The following is a 14,062-nucleotide window of genomic DNA, read 5'->3' as shown; positions in this document are numbered from 1 at the left end:
ATATATATATACAAATTATATTTATGCATATATATATATATATAAATATATACATACATACATATGTATTTATATACATATATATAGTTATATGTATATTATATACACATGCAGTATATATATATACATATATATATTATATACATGTATATATATAATGAATTTTTCATCATGAAGACATATCCCCTGAGAGGGGTTGGCTTCAGAGAAGAAACAAGTTAATGTTTATCAGCACATAGATTACGTGTTGAATCGCGGATGAATTCCATGTGCATTAAAACTTCCTCAATTTTAGCCACTTCATACACATACCTACACAGAAGGCTCATCAGCAGTATGTCGGAAACCTTACACCCAAATAGTATACAGATGTGTATATATATATTATGAATGTATGTATGTATGTATATATATATATATATATATATATACAATAATAATGTATGTATCATATACACATATATATACAATATAATATATATATGTATGTATGTATATATATATATATATATATATATATATATATATATATATATATATACAGTATATTATATATATATATATATATTTATATACTGAGAACTTGCGGGACAGCTTGCATAGCATTACCTTATGGTTTGCAGAGGAAACTCTTATATGCACTAAAAATTGAAAGTTGGGATGATGGCGCCTGCGAGAATGTAAACATTGATTGCTATGATAGCAAATGGTGGCCCGCGGATTAGATATACCTTATCCTTTGTTCCAGGAAAGGTGCGTTATCGTCATCTGTCTGTATATTGGCAGGAGATAGAAAATTGATTGGTCGGTTAATATTGTTTAGCTTCGACATGAATAATGCTGCAGATGAAGGAAAGATTTTAGGAGTATTGGAATATGGGTTGATAGAATAAATGTCGTTATATGTTGAACGTTCTTAGAGTATGTTGTACCCCACGGAAGTACACCGTAGGGGGGTAGTGCTGTCAGTGCACCTCACGCGGTCCACTGTAGGCATTACTTGAGGTTCTTTGCAGTTTCCCTTCGCCCCCTAGCTGCAACCCCTTTTCATTTCTTTTACTGTGCCTCCATTCATATTCTCTCTTCCATCTTACTTCCCACCCTCTTCTAACACTGTTTCATAGTGCAACTGCGAGGTTTTCCTCTTCCTCCTGTTACACCTTTCAAACCTCTTACTCTCAATTTTCCTTGCATCGCTGAATGACATCATAGGTCCCAGCGCCTGGCCTTCGGCCTAAATCGTATATTCTACCTATCTTTCTGTCTATTATCTATCTATCTATCTATCCCACAGAAGTACAGTATACCTGGCCGAAGCTAATTAAGTAAAATATAAAACTTCAAAAAGAACAGCTCCTTTAGAATTATGGGGTCGGGGGTGCGGGGGACAGGGAAAATAATGCTGTGTGGATGGAAGGTGATAAAACCGAAAGAGAATATTATGTAAAATGTGAAAAAGAACAGCAGAAGTTAGGACGGCAGAATTTTGTAAGAATGACTAGGCTTGCTTTCCCGTTCAGTAACAAATTGTAAAATGTCTGTGTTATCAGAACTGACGGCAACTGTATAAAAATATATGTATAGGTGAGGTTGGGAATAGTAAAAAGAATATAATAAACATAATGCAGAATAGGTAGAGGTAGAAGAGTTGTCAATAGAAGAGAGCAAAATGAAATTGTTTTTATTAAAACGATTTTCTAAGTCAAAATAATTTTATGTGTGTTGGATATAAACTCAGTTATATTATGATATACAAGTATCCTATCTCGCCATAAGCCTACCGCATGTGGTACCATAAACACCTTAACCATTCAGAAAAAAAATGTGAAACGAGGTAATACGTTTAGCCATTTCGGGACACATATTACAGCATTCAGGTGTTACGTGTGTGTACGAAGGGCTCTAAATTCGACGATGACTCACGTTTTAAGAGTATTACCCTGGCACCGAATGTATTGCTTCTTTAAACAGCTGCAACTTGGATGTTTCCGCCCTCTCATAGCAAAGGAAGGAGCTTTTGACCGGCAGTGTGTGTCTTTTCGGTGGGCAATTAAAATTTTCTAAAACAATTCCATCGGTTAACTTTTTTTTATGAAATCTTAAGATCGAGTTATATTTACATATTTTTATTCTCGGGTTGAGGTTGACATTATCATCACAAAAAACGTGTCTAAGAAACAGACATTGCTAGTCTGGTATATTTGACACGGAGTCGCAAAAATGCCTGTCGAGCAAGCACTTATTATTTTACTTATAATTCTGGTGCTTCGACGCAAGTTTATAAGCAAATAAATGTGCAGAAACCTCTGCCGAATATATTAGCAGGTACGGCACTCAAAGATTTATTCCCTTCGTCAATGGCCGACATTCCTTCTCCACTTTCGAAATATTCATTCGGGTATGATGCTTCCTGAAACTTGTTTACCACTGTTTGCTTGTGAAATAAAAATTTGGATCATTGCCTCTGTGCTATGTAGGGAAAATATCTGATGTCGTTTGGAAATATTTTGCTTTTAATGTTACAATTTTACGCATTCACTGGAGTCTAAGCAATGGCTGGACTGAGATGGTTGAAAATATAGCGTGTGGTGGGTGGAGAAACTGGCATCCTTCATCAAATATTTCTGCCGCTTTAAGCATAATTTTCGTCATTATCCGGATACGCTGCAGAGATAAGGGAGGGAAAAGAATCAATCAATAATTAGGCATAATTCTCGGTACGCAGTGAATCTGAATCTCATTAATGACCATTATTATGCACAGAAAAACTGTCGATTTTAGGGTTTTTTAATACTTGTTTCCCACACATTCTGTAAATATGTAATCTAAAACAGCATTTTTGGGGAGAGAAATAAGTCGGAGGTATATTTTTACTCTAAATTTATTCCTTAAATGTTATGATTTTTGCTTCTTTCTGAGCCGGTGACCTTAGCGAAAAAGTATTAATCAAGTTACGAGGGAAATTCTTATTCTTTTCCTTCTCAGTAACATCGAAGTAATATCTTTTTAAATCAGCAACCCTGTTCCTAATTTTCATCTTCATCGTAAGTTCGTTTTCCTTTGTTGCTACTGTAGACACTCTTCAGAACACTGTTCACGAGAGTAATTCAACTGCATGCCAATGAGCGATTGCTTAGTAATCCTTAACCTGAGAAATTTCTTGAAAAGTCTGAAACTCTACAATCCTCTGTGATTCCCAAGTCTTATTTGTCGCAGTTCAAGATAATGCTTGATGTCATCTAAAGAGTTATACAAGTTCCTTAACTACGGCAAGTAACATTTTTAATTTATTCTTCTCTCTTATAACGGTAAAGTTAGGTAAGGCCTAATTTGACTGTCCTGGGCTCCTTGAGCTAAAATACATTGTACAGTCAAATTCTCTTTGATAGTATACTAATTGCTAAATTTGATGGACGTAATTAAAGAAAAATCAACTGCATTTGGCTAATACTTAGTGTAAAAAATTTAAACATCACCCATGCTAAAGTGGTCATAAAGGTCAAGTGGATGTACCTCCTCCAAAACTGTACAGGAGCAGACCTTGAACAGGTATACGTCTTGTTCAGTTCTGAGGAAAGGAAAAAAAAAATCTCGATGTCGTGAATCGTGAAAATCAAATCGTTAGATCGTCATGAGTGAAAGTGAAATAGGTTTTACTGTTGAGGAGGAGAAGATAAAATTCCTGTCAAATCAGGCATTTGGAGTTGGTTTATAGGGCCACCCTCAGGCGGTGGGGATATCGCTTAGTAACATGGCACTCTCGCTCGCCTGCATTGCGTCTGCAGTTCCTGTTTTCATTTGGGAAAATATCCGGTTTGTGTTGTCTTCTGTGTGTACTGGTTTGCGCGTCTGTTTATCCAGATGTAAATATTTTCCTTAATGCTCATCCGTGTTTTTTTTTTCCCGTATTTATTGGCACCTTAGCATTTATTTCATATATTTCAAATGGGTTTGTCTCATAGGTCCCAGCGCTTGGCCTTCGGCCTAAATTGCAAAGTATATTCTATAAATGTATTTAATATTATTGCCTTTGGATTAAAATGCTGTTAATAACTCATACTGTCTGCCTGTGCTTGTCGAAAGGTTTCGTCACCTGCGGGTGTTCATTGTGCATGCATAAGCGTGTATAGCATGTTCTGTGCATTTGGTTTGGCAATACACGTTAAACATACATAATGCAAACCCACGCGTTCTTATATTTCTAGTCCTTATGCGTATTTTTCTTTTATCCGTTAACTTAGTTATATTTTATTTTTCGTATCTTTTAGGGCAAGGGGTAACCCACTTAATCTGCACTCACTTCTTGCACAGCTTCCATTTTTAGTTTCCTGTAATAGAAAACTATTGAGATGGCTTTTTGTCTGTGTGTCCGCCCTCCTATCTTGAAAACTACTGAGGCTAGAGGACTGCAAATTGGCTTGTTGATCATCCACCCTCCAATCACCAAAGATACCAAATTGCATCCCTCTAGCCTCAGTAGTTTTTATTTTATTTAATGTTAAAGTTAGCCATGACCGTGCGTCTGGCAGCGCTATAGGACAGGCCACCACCTGGCCATGGCTGAAAGTTTCATGGACCGTGGCTAAGAGTTTCGTACAGCATTATACGCTGTACAGAAAACTCGATTGCTCCGAAGAAACTTCTGCGTATTTTTTACTTGTCTTTATGGGTCTTATTTCTTAGTCACAGACTCATTTCGCGCTCTTGCACGCTCCGCGTTTGGAAAAAAAGGAGGGTTTGAAACGCTCTTAGGGGAAAAAACATGGCTGACATATGAATAATGGAGACGGCGTACGGTTTCTTTTTCGTACAGTGAGAATGACGTAATTTTGTACTTAGTTATCAGAGAGGGAGTGAGAGAAGTTTGGTGGGGGGGGGGGTTAATGGTAATGAGAGATATACGAGCACAAGGGCAGGGTAAGACACACCTTTGTACATAATTAGAGAAATATTTTTCAGAATTTTCGATATGTGAAAGTTATAGAAGAGATATATTTGATCGGATATGTTATTATTGAATTCTCTCTCTCTCTCTCTCTCTCTCTCTCTCTCTCTCTCTCTCTCTCTCTCTCTCTCTGTTGTTTGATTCGGTATTTTTATGCTGACGAGGCCGTTATAAAAAAAGAAACAAAATAAATCAGCTGATGCTATGACTGAGAATAGTTTTATCTTTTAATTTTTATTTTTATTTTATTATTATTTTGTATTTTAATCCATTAACACTTAACACGGCGTTAAAGGTCACAAAGAAAATCACTATAAGTTAATAACACAGACGCTGAAATATCAGTCAAAAAAGCCATTAAACTTTTTAAGAAGAAAAAGTGCGTCTTTAGGAGAGTAAAACCTTCATTACTTGCAGAACTTGGAAAGGTACGCTTTCGTTCTCTGGCGTTTTGTTGTTTATTTTTTTTCTTTGTGTCCTTTGTAATTTTAGCCAGGCAACTTTCCAGCTGCCGACTAAGTTTAGCTGTTCTAATATTATCCTTTTCCTTTTATGCTCTTCTCTGTAAGACCGCTCTCCTGCGAGTACGTGTTTGCTAACACAGAAAAAAGATGTACACACACACTTGCATACATAACACATTTATAATTATATGCATATATATGTATATATATATATATAATATATATATATATATATATATATATATATATATATTATATATATGTATATATATATATATATATATATATATATATATATACATATATATATATATATATGTATGTATTTATGTATATAGAATATATATATATATATATATATATATATATATATATATATATATATATATATATATATATATATCTATATATATAATCTCAGTAACGCTGTAACTTAATTTTACATAAATGCCATAATGCCATAATTTAGAGAAACTAAAATGTAAATGGATTATTTTGACTGTTCTTTACATTTTTGAAAACGATTTATAAGCATATACAGAATGAGCCTTTAACTTGCATCATAGATGACAGATGATTTATATGCGTTATTATTAGGCTCCAGAGGTCAGGTTCGGGCTCAAAATGTGTCTTTAATTGCCAATTAAACAAACCACATAACCGCATAGGCCAGGGTCAAACTGGGATTATTTCCAAGCAGGAGACAAGACTGTGTATTTATTTGATTTCTCGTCACTAATTACTTTGTTGTTTCACTTTATTCCACATGTGGTGCCTGTAAACGTTCATGAAGAGCAATCACATCTAATTATCAGGATATCTTACGGTATCTGAGCGCAGACAAGGTAGTTATACAAAAAATGATGTAATGACTGAGTAGTTTATCTTTTACGTAGTTTTCTTAATATGGTCCCATGGTTTTTATTTTTACATTTTAATCTATTGACACTTAGCATAGACGTTATGCCATTCAACATTAGCGTGTAAAGGACACAAAGGAAATCTTTTCAGCACAAATGTTGGAATATTAATAAAAAAAAATAAAAAAAACTGTTAAACGTTGTAAGAGAAACTGCGTCTCTTAAGGTGTAGGAACGTAAAACTGACATTATTTGCAGGACTGGGAAAGGTACGCTTTCTTTCTCTGGCGTTTTGTTTTTCATTTATTTTTTTTTTTTTTTGTGGGAAGCGGTGTCCTTTGCAACTTAAGCCAGGCAACTTTACAGCCGCTGGCTAAATTTAGATGTTCTAATATTATCCTTTTCCTATTATATTTTTTTCAGCAGGACTGCCCTGTGAGAGTGCATATATAATACAGGGAAAGTATTACTTACATGCCTACATACCCACACACAAACATACACAAATTATATATATATATATATGTGTGTGTATTATATATATATATCTCTATATATATATATATATATATACATATATATATAATATAATATATATATATATATATATATATATATATATACACTATTTATTTATGTATATGTAAATATATATGCTTATGTATTTATATATATATACATATATATTGATAAAGCTGCAACTTTTTTACGCAAATACCATAACTTGGATAAAGCTGAGCCGATTTGACCTCGAAAATTCAAGTGGATGATTTTCACTGCTTTACATTTTACAATCGATTTATTAGGCTTTAATATTAGGCTCCCAAGGTCCCGGTGAGGTTCAAAATGTTTCTTTTAATACTAATTAAACATGTTCCATAAATGCATAGGCCAGGGTCAAACTAAGGTTAATATTTGCAAGCAGGAGGCAAGTTTGTGTATTTCTCTGATTTCTCGCCACCAAGTCCTTTCTTCTTTCACTTTATTCCACATGTGGTGCTTATAAACGTTCGTGAAGAGCAATCACATATAATTATCAGGAAATCTTACAGTATTTGCGCGTTTAAGAATATATTGCATGTTTTGTTGGATACCAGTTTATTCCATCATACGAAGAGTATTCCTCTCAGTCAGTGCTCAAATGAAATTTCTTCTTTTCTTCGCTCCGAGCAGATCGTTGCTCAAGGCGTCTTGTCTCTTGATTGGACGCATGGCGACTGTCGTTTTTATATAAGCAGGAATACACCCTTTATCAGTGTCAACTTGGATATTACTTTTAGATTAATAAAGTTTCTGTGCACGCAATAACACCAGATGGTGCTTTAATATGAGGAGGAGATTGATGGCTTTTCACTCACGTTTGGCTTTCTTTCCCTCTGGTATATCCGTGAGTTGAAAAAAAAAAACTTATGATAATATAGAAAGTATCAATTTCGTATTTCCGTATTACAGGTATGCTATGTGTGCTTTATACATTAATTTTCGTTTGTTGAAGAATAGGAGTTATTAAGAATTTTCCACACGTATAACTTTCTTCCACTGGCACATCCACGAGAAAAACTTCCTCGATAAAAATGGACGAGATAGTCTTGAATGCCTTGACATTCCGTCTCCCATTCCGTCTCCAAAGCTTCATTGTGATCCGTAGCCCGAGCCATAGCCTCCATCCCTTCCAGACCACTGCAAGTTATTTAAACACCTGATTGCAAATTCCTGGTCCTTTTGCATAACAATGGCTTTTGTTGGTTATCCTTTTGTTGCGTCGTGATCGCGTTCCTCAGCTGAAGACACGCCCGTAAGCAGTTCATCAACTTTCCTCCGTTGCGCCGTCATCCTCTTAAAGCTCAGGTGTTGGTTGACGACGGCAGTGTTCGTGTTGGACAACAATGTGTTCGGATTTATTTGTTTGCTTATTTATTTTGTATTTTGCCTGAGTTACTTGAGAATTGTTGTATTTTGGGAGTGCGTTTAAGGACAAGACTGGATTCTAAACTTGAATTTTCTTACTCTATGGTATTTGTTGGTATGGTTACTACTGAATTAGAGGCTAAGGCTAACGTAGATTAATGGATTGACTGCAAAATCAGTTGTTTATTTCTCTCTCATATAATGTTAGCATTGTGATGTAATTACGTGCCTGTATATGAGTATGTATACATATAAAAGTGCATACACACGCTTATATATATATATATATATATATATATATATATATATATATATATATATATATATATATATATATATGATATAGTGTGTTGTGTATGTGCAATGGCACCTGATTTTGTTTTTTTTTTATATTATATAGGTCTCCGGTACTTTCACATCATTGATGATTTATTGAGGCAGTCAAAAGTTGACAAGTCTTATGATGTCAGTTAATTATTTACTGGATTTGTACAAGAATATTTTGCCATAAAGACTATTTGAGAACTTACCCAGTGGGTCAAGGGAGACAGATAGACCAGTTGACCTTTTCATGGCCTTATTCCACCATGGACTCTATTTCAAAAATCTTATCTTACATTTCTAAGATTCGAATGAAGCCGCAAGAAGTAGAAAAGCTTTTTAAGTCGCTTATTAATAGATATCCGAAAATAATAATTCATAGAACTTTTTGCGAGGATGTTATTTCATTTATCGATGTGTTTACGACGATATCAGTTATTTATCAGTATATTTTCGACCAAATTGATTTATTTATTAATATTATTACGAAGTAGCTGACTCATTTATCGGTATTTTTTTGCGAAACTGTTGACTCATTTATCGGTACCTTTACGAAACTGTTGACTCATTTATTGGTATTTTTACAAAAATATTGACTCATTTACTGGTATTTTTTCGAAGCTCTTGGCTCATTTTACGAAACCTTTGCCTCATTGACTGGTCTTTCTACCAAACTTTTGACTCATTTAACGGCATTTTTACGTAAATGTTGACTCACGCATCTTCGTTTTTAGGAAACTGTTGACGTATTTATCGTTATTCCTACGAAACTGTTGACTGATCGATATTTTTACGAAACTGTTGACTCATTTATATTCACTCATTTATCGGTATGTTTACGAAACTGTTGACTCATTTATATTCACTCATTTATCGGTATGTTTACGAAACTGTTGACTCACCGGTATTATTACGAAACGTTGACTCATTTATCGGTATGTTTATGAAACAGTTGACTCATTTATCGGTATTTTTACGAAACAGTTGACTCATTTACCAGTATTTTTACGAAACTGTTGATTCATTTCTTGATATTTTTGCGACGATATTGCCACAGATACAGGTCATTTCGCGAAAATGTTGATTCGCTTGTTAACATATATACGAAGATCTTGATATATCAATTGAATTTTTGTTCTGTATCATTTCGTTTGTGGAAGATTACTAAACTGATTCATTTTTCAGTCTTTTGCAAAGACATTATGTTGTGATACGGGTAAAAGAAGTTTGTTTTGCTTTTCTTCCCTTTGTTGCTTTTCAGGGGCCGAGGAGTGATCGAGTAATAGCTTTGGACTAGTTGTTGTTGTTATTATTATTATTATTATTATTATTATTATTATTATTATTATTATTATTTTAAACTAACTTCTGATTAAAAATTATTACTATCATATAAGTAGCTAATAATAATAATAATAATCATCATCATCATCATCATCATCATCATATTATTATTATTATTATTATTATTATTATTATTATTATTGAAATATGCATAATTTCGAGAGGAATAAACTTTCAATAATAGAATGCCTTGATGTGAACAGAATAAAATACGGAGGAAGAAAACAGAGGTTAAAGACAACAAATGAATTAAGATGAACATCACCAACGAACTATCACGTTCTGTTATTCCGCTTCGTATCGTAAGTTCTTGTTTATTCAGAAAGTGCGTCTCTTATCATCCCTTCCTGTTGCAGAGAACGCCTCTATGTTGCAACCTGCTTATGGGAACGGCAGGTGACTACGTACCACTCTCACGCGTCCGGAGATGTGGAAATGTACGGTGTCGACAGAGTTGGACGTAGAGACCTTTGTGTGGGGGTCGTTGTTCTGTATGCATGGGCTGTTTCCTGTCCGTGATTATGGACGGGATATGACTGCTCGGTTTCTTATTTACACTCACACACACATACACAAACACACACATACACGTGTACAGAGACGCTTTCTTTGACTCATGGTCTCATTCTCGTCGTATGTATGTTTGTATGTATGTATGTACACGCATGCACACACACATTATATATATATATATATGTGTGTATGTGTGTGTGTTTGTGTGTATGCATACACACACACACACATATATATGTATATATATATATACTATATATATATACGCACGCACACGCAAATGTATGTGTGTGAGGTTTTTGTCTTTGATACTGTATAACTGTACAGTTATACAGTATCAAAGACAAAATGTATGGATAAAAACTGGAAAAGTACAGTTATCTCTGTGAAATCATTATTTTTCAGATCTGTACTTGACTAGTTTTCGTAATTAAAATTTTACAGTTTCACACATAAGATAAATGAATAAAAGAAAGTGTAGTTGTCTCTGCAAAATAATGATTTGCTTCATTTATCAGACCTAATTTGGTATCCCTCAGCAGCCACCGGTTTCATATAAAACATTGATAAGGGGCAAATTTGTCATCACCTCCGGGAGTTTTTTTTTTTTTTTTTTTTTTTGTATCTCGTCAACGAACAAATAGCTAATCGAGTCTTCTATTTAATCGACAGCCGTGTTAGCTCCCCTAAAGTGAACAAATATTGCTAATGAGAAACATCAGAGAGAGGAATGAATTCATCGATATTTGAGTTATCTTCTATTTTTTTTAAGTGGGGTGGAGGAAGTGATTGATCTCTGAGGTTAAGAGAAGACGAGTGTCATTAAACATTAAATGGTCGGAATAACCCTGCAGTAACTGCAAATTGAGTTTCGGGGATGAGAGAGAGAGGAGAGAGAGAGAGAGAGAGAGAGAGAGAGAGAAAGCATTTATTTTCTAAGGGTAGTTTTTTATAACTTAAGAAGGAACAAGAGTCTAAATCCTGCTCTTAAGTTGTAGGGAGAGTAGAGTTCCGTTGTACAGATGAAAAGTTTGCAGGAATGATTAAATCGGTTGTCCCTTAGTCCGTTTCCTAACGCTTTTTAGAAACGCACTGGTAATAGATTGCCATTCAGCTGCAGGAGTGATTTCTGGAACAGTAATTTCTCTGTGTGAAAGAAAGGAGTAACTCCCAAGATATGGAGTGGGGTAAGTCTCAAATAGATGGGGAGAGGTTGCTGAGAGGAAAACTACATGCGATTTTCATATTCATACATAGTTTTCTCATGCAATAGATTAATTGCCTGCAGACTGAAAGAGGAATAAATCCAGATTCGATAATGATATGGACATGGTATCTGTTGGAGAAAAAAACTCGATACGCTTAAAATAGTGAATTTTTCTTTACAAGTTTATTTCCTGTGCGATCACGGATTTTTAATTGTTCCTTTCGCCTTCAAAAATAGCAAAAGTTGATAAACACATACCAAGTAAGCTTCATATGATTACTTTGCAACTTACAGAGCTAAAACCAAGAAGAAAAATATACTCGGCCTATCGCCTCTCCAATTGCAAAAAAATGCGTTATACTGGGTAAGTATATCAAGATTTTATGAAGCTTGTGTATCCCTAGAAATTTTTTAAAACCTTTCATTTTTCCATGTTTGATCTCTAGCAGCGGACCTCTATCTCAAATTATGGACAAAAACCTCAGTTCCATTAAATGTTTTTTATCCATATGCTTGATATTAATCTCGAGCATCGTCGTTTAGTTTTCTCATTATGGATCCTGTATAAGATGTTTCATAATTCTTATCAAATCCTTCCAAATTTTACCCTCTACCCCATAGTGTTAGATATGCAGTTAACTCTATCAATCTTGCCATTTTCTTCCACGAGGTTCAGTACCACACAGTTTTATAGCAGTTTTATTACAAAATGTGGAATGATCTTCCTGATTGTGTAGATGAGCCGTTGGAACTTCGGAAGTTTATTCTCTATATGTCGTACTTATTTTACTTTTTCCTCTTTCTTTCATACAGAAGTTTATTCATTATCTGTCGTATTTATTTTACTTTTTCATCTCTCTTTCATAGTTTATTCTGTACATCTCAATATCCTTTCCTCTCCTGGGCTGTATTTCCTATAAGGGCCCTTGGGCTTGCAGCATTCTGCTTTTCCAACGGTAGTTGCGGCTTGGCTTAGCAGTAACTTTTGTGGAAATAGGTACAGGAAAGAGGAATCGCTCACTCCATGTTCTAACTTGGTACAGTAACTGTTGTCACAAGGCAAAAATCATTAACTCAGTTGCCTAGATTGCGCCCTTAAGCTCTGTCGAAATCCTATATATAGTGGGTAGTGGAGTTTATACGAGGAAGCGGCGGTCCGCTGACGATGGTCTGAAAATCATCACTATTGTTAAGGAAAAGAAATCCACAACGCCGAAGAATTGTGTGTGGAAGGTAAGACGGCTGGGGTGCCCCTGGCGTAAACAGAGTAGAATAATATTTCTGTGAAAGAAGAATGAAGGATATGAAGCACATAACAGTAAACAATCCCTTATCATTCTACTTCAGTTACTCGATATAGTATTAAGTCCCTCAATTAGTGACCGTGGATCTGAATGTATAGCCCACTTTTGTCAAATGTGATATTGGTTAATAAACTAAATTATGGTTTGACAAGGCACAGCATTATAGCCTCGACTACAACACTTTCTAATCTGTGGATCTCTCTGAAGTGACTCATGATAATTTCAAAGTTGGACAATATCCAATTTTCCAAAGCCGGAACCCATCGAACATTGAGGCTGTATTAGATAAATCTTGAAAGATATAAAAGAACATAAGAACATGACAGACAGCTAATTTTTCCTTCAGGTCAATAATATTAGCGATTAGGTCTTGTATGTTTATAATTGATTAGCTGATGATTTGTGCGGGACAGTAGGAATAAGAGTAGTGAAAAAAGCTCCCAGAAAGGTTTCCAGGTAAATAAACCAATGCAAGTCTTTTACAAAGGGACCTGTGCGTAGAAATAATTTAATTAGAATGGCATAATTTAAGTAAAAGGACAAAATATATTCTTATTATCAACAGGAGCTCATGCTTCTTTCTTTATCAGCCAGTGTCAAAATATATTATTTAAAGATTAGAAAAAGAAGAATAAATTAGGAATCTACCTTATTTTTTATTTAGCATCAGACTTTTGAGTATAGTTGGAGATAAAGAGTGTCTACGCACTCATGTAGACCAAGGTAACATTTATATAAATTAAAAAAAAAAAAAAGTCTATGGAAATCACTGCTATTAAAAAAGAGGTGGGATGGGGTTTAAGATGCTGAGGTAAATATGAAGACAAAGTGAACATGAATATAGGTAGATTACATTAAAGACTAAGGTATTATCAAATGAGATACATAAAATTGTAAACGTTTATCTGTGTAAACAGATGTTATGGAATTCAAGTCTCGTGGACTCCGCAGATATCCGATGGCAGTGCTTCAAAGGTTAATACCTTTTTTTTTTTTTAATAGGAATCCTTTCATTAAAAGAGCATTCATTTTTTTTAATTTTCTTGTGACAGAGAGAGAAGGAGAAGGCGGTTGAAGGAAATGGAGAACAATACCCTAATATCTTTCAACATAATCTCCTGATTGGAGTGATGGCTGCATAAAGAACGTAATGATTACCATTTCTGTCAGCTAGGCTACATTTGACGTACGAGAAT

The 14,062-nt window shown here is 34.6% G+C and overlaps 1 protein-coding gene across 6 annotated transcripts in view; it reads left to right on the top strand.

Annotated features, from left to right (window-relative positions):
* The window catches only part of LOC136844412 (GRIP and coiled-coil domain-containing protein 2-like), a 415,740-nt gene that overhangs the window by 96,965 nt on the left and 304,713 nt on the right, over window positions 1-14,062 (top strand). The window lies entirely within an intron of this gene.

This window comes from Macrobrachium rosenbergii, chromosome 12, assembly GCF_040412425.1.
Source record: "Macrobrachium rosenbergii isolate ZJJX-2024 chromosome 12, ASM4041242v1, whole genome shotgun sequence".
Taxonomy (NCBI): Eukaryota; Metazoa; Arthropoda; class Malacostraca; order Decapoda; family Palaemonidae; genus Macrobrachium; species Macrobrachium rosenbergii.
Note: the sequence above shows the minus strand (reverse complement) of the source record. Positions and strands in the feature narration are given on the sequence as shown.